Here is a 4,332-nt window from a genome sequence, read left to right as displayed (position 1 = left end):
AGAACAAGAAGTGTCACTCTGCACCCACACACACACACACACACACACACACACACACACACACACACACACACACACACATACACACACACACACACACACACACCCACACGACTATACTTTATTATTAATATAATTATAATTACCTAATTAGCTCTATGTTGCACATAAACAGATCTCCAGTTTAAAGATTGTGAGTTTCTGTGCGTCACGTCCGGTCTGTGACAGAATGGTCTCCATGGTGACAGCTTTCTTAATAGACGATCTTTGCACGCCGTGACGTCCCCCACGTGTTTCTGCCCTGGTTGAGTTGAAGACACGCCCCCTGCTGGTGGTGCTGTGGTGATGAGATAAGGGATTAAGCCGGGATATGTTGGTTGCATGAAAGCAGGTCAAGTATAACCCGGTCAAGTTACTTTGGCGATTTATTCTCTGCAGCTAACCTGCTCCAGACCAGGCTAACAACCAGGCTAAGATTAATCCTAGTGATTCATTTGGTAGTTTTAATCAATCAATCCTGTGACAAATTCATGTGTTTTACAGCATTTCCATTGTTTTTCTAAATATGTTGCGTCATTTTTCCACTTAGGTTAAATCAACACATTTAGCTTCTCTTCAATGAGGGATCTTGTATGTTACTATTTGCTGTGTCTGTGCATTTCATCTGGCATTGGTAGCACACAGTGTGAGGTTATCTTTTAAATTCCACTTCACCAAACCAATGGTATACCGCGCATTCATGAAAAAGGGAAGACACCACAATGTTTTGTCGTTCAATTGTTTTATTTCCCAGCCCTCTTTTGTCTGCTTGGAACCTGAAATAGAAAGCAAAAGTAACAACTATTAATACACTGTATTACAGATATGGTTACAGTGTGCACTGAAATACTCACTTCACTTTCTAAAGATCATGTTGATGTTTTTAAAAAGAGGCTCAAGACTCATCTTTTTAATCAGGCTTTTAACTGATCTCTTTATTTATCTATTTTAAATTCCTTTTATAACCGATTTATCTATCTATTATCTATTTTATTTATTTATTTATTTATTTTTATGTTCTTACCCTTCCTCTTTTTACATTCTTATCTCATTTAACCTTTATCTTTTGTTATTTTAGTTATAGGTTTTAGTTTTGATGCTTTTTATGTCTCTGTTTTAGATCATTCTTACCTAGCTATTAACTCAATTTTATGAACTAAATAGCTTTTTGTTTATTTGGTTCTTTTTTATACCTTTTATCCTATCTTACTGTTTTAATCCTTCAGCTTTTAGCTCCAGTGTTTCCTCATGGGGGCCTACCACACTGAGAGTTGTTCCTGGTCTCCTGATGGGGGTGCCGTCGGGAGACTGCGCTGACCTGGGTGGCTGAAGGGCACTGCACCTCGGTGTGGAGCCTCCTGTCTGCCCGGGTCGGGGTGGTCTCTACAGCGGCGCTCCCTGTGGCCGTGGACCGTGGGCCCTCTCAGTGTGGACGGCCCCCAGAGGTGGCTTTTTCCTTGCCTCGGGTCTTGGTGCTGTGTGTGTGTGTGCGTGTGTGTGTGTGTGTGTGTGTGCGTGTGTGTGTGCGTATGTGTATATTTATGTATCTATATGTGGGGTGGGAGGGTTGGGTTTTCTCTTTTCTTTTTGTTTTCTGTTTTGGATCTTTGTTGTTTTTAACCTCTGTGAGGCACCTTGTGTCTGTGTATGTCTGTCTGTCGTATGAAAAGTGCCATATAAATAAAGCTGATTTGATTTGATTTGATCAAGCTCCATTTCTTGCAGCTTTCTTTTCTCCACTTGAATTTTTACTTCTGTCAGCTCTATCTGTCTCTCGAGATATTTTCCATATAGAGCTCTGACAGTTTGTGAATTCTGTAAAAGAAATGTCAATTAGCACAGCAGGATTTGTGCATAATGTAGATTTACTTTAGCCAATACTTACAATGTTACCAGGCTGCTTCTGAGGCTGTGCAGCGTCTGGGTCCTGTTACACACATAACATTTTCTATTAGCACCACACCACTGACTTCTTATCCATTATGGACTAAACAAGCAGGATATTTCCACAAAACTGACATGATACCTCAAGCCTTCTGGAGTCCAGTGACACCATCTCCTCACCTGCAGATGTGCATTGTACAGCTGCATTCTTTTTTCTTTTTTTTTTTAAAGATATTTTTTGGGCATTTTGCCTTTAATGGACAGGGCAGGTGGGGGTGGCTGGGGATGACATGCAGCAAGGGGCCACAGGTTCACACACCAACACTTACCAGCCTGCAAAATGTTCTTGTATTTTATTTTCACCTGCTGCCAGGTCCTTTTTTGCCCAGACAAGTTTGTTCTTTATGAAGAGTGGATAGATAAAATAGACAAAGTGTACAACTGTTAATTAGTGGACTTGAAAAGTAACTAACACCGTTAGTCCTTTAATTGTAATTATAACAGTTCCAGTGGAGTAGGCTACTGTTTAATAATTGTACATTTTTTTTGGACTACTTATGCATTAAGCTGGTCCACGATTGTTTGCCAGGCTTTCTCCCTTCCCTTGATTATAGTACTGGTGTTGACTTTTTTTCTTATAATGTGTTTCACCTCCTCATATGACTCCATTAGGAGCTGCTGCTCAGTGGCTGTAAAATAGGTAGCGTGGCTCTTATCCATTTTCCACTCAGTGATTCTGTGATCGATCCTGTGGTCTATTTAAGAGTGCCCAACTATCTACACCTGACTTGACATAGCCGCACCTTTTCATCCTGGCTCAGCAAATGTGCAACCAATTAAGCCAAGATGCGCCGATCAGACTAGGTCAAGCCACGCTTGCTCTGTTATCCTGGATTTCTTTATTCTACTTTTGTGCAATATCCCGAAAGCAGGATTAGTAAAAACTCTGAGTTTCCGTTTCACAAAACCAGCTCAGTGTAACCCTGAGTCAATTACTATGGCAACATACTCTTCATGTCAGCCTGAGGCTGAGCGTGTAGCAGGAAGTAGAAACATGGCGTGTCCTTTAGTGAATGAAGTGGTGGAGGTTGAGGCCCAGTGTATCCAGAGGCTGTTGTGTAAGGAGAAGGTGATTAGAGCCTATTTGGATGTCTCCCTGGAGGAGTGTCTATATGAAAGATACTGTTTGACCTCACACTCTATCATTTATCTAACAATCTGTTCCACCCACATATATCACATATTACACATCATCATCCGTTGTTGTGGTTTTCCCTGGACATAAATCAGAGCGGATCATCACAGAGGAATTCCACAGAGCTGCAGGTTTGTCAGTGTTAATGAATCTACCTGGACACATGATGAGGTCATTGATCAAGACGTCTCATATATTCAAAGATGGAACTGGCTCATTGATGGGACTCAACATCCCATAATAGCTCCATCAGCCTGATGTCCACGTCGTCATGACGTCAGGATCAGTTCCAGTCTGTTTAATATCTGTGTGTTTGATGTTGAGTTTGTGCCCAATGTGTTTGGGCTCCATCACATTACAGCTGAATAACTTATATTCAAATATATGAACACTGTTAAGATAGAAACATGCTTCTGTATGTTAGACACATGACCTCATCACATGACATCACATCACCTCACATATGAACACGCTCTGCAGGCTGTTCCCATCACACCTCACTCTGTTCAGCTGATGGAGCACATTGATTTTTCATGTCTTCAGATCTCTGATTCAGTTTTGGATGAAATCAGTGGCTCTGCTTTTAACTCCACTTCCTGTGAATAATTTTGCATCCCGCTCTGCTGTGCTGTCACTGGTTGTGGTTGTTGCTGTTGTTGTTGCTGATGTGATGATGCTTGATTGTGGATGTTGGCTGTTTGTTGCATTGTGTTTTTGTTGCTATGGACAGGCCAACTGTAGAAATTAATTGCCCTTTTGGGACTAATAAAGTATTCTGAATCTGAATCTGTCTCTGAGAATCATGTTATCTGCACTCTACTGATGATGTCTGTTGGTGCTCACTGTGAACCAGCTTCCCTCAGGCTGAACATACTCACAGTTGATTGAACTGATTCTGATCAGCTGTTCTGTTTCTCAGCTCAGGCGCAGTCAGCTCAGAGATCAGGAACAGGATCGGGATCAGGCTCAGTCAACTCAAAGATCAGGATCAGACTCAGGATCAGGCTCAGTCAACTCAAAGATCAGGATCAGACTCAGGATCAGGCTCAGTCAACTCAGAGATCAGGTTCAGTCAACTCAGAGATCAGAACCAGGCTTAGTCCACCCACAGATTAGGATCAGAATCAGGATCAGAATCAGGATCAGGTTCAGTCAGCTCAGAGATCAGGATCAGACTCAGGATCAGGCTCAGTCAACTCAGAGATCAGGCTCAG

The sequence above is a fragment of the Epinephelus lanceolatus genome, chromosome 10 (assembly GCF_041903045.1).
Source record: "Epinephelus lanceolatus isolate andai-2023 chromosome 10, ASM4190304v1, whole genome shotgun sequence".
NCBI lineage: Eukaryota > Metazoa > Chordata > Actinopteri > Perciformes > Serranidae > Epinephelus > Epinephelus lanceolatus.
Note: the sequence above shows the minus strand (reverse complement) of the source record.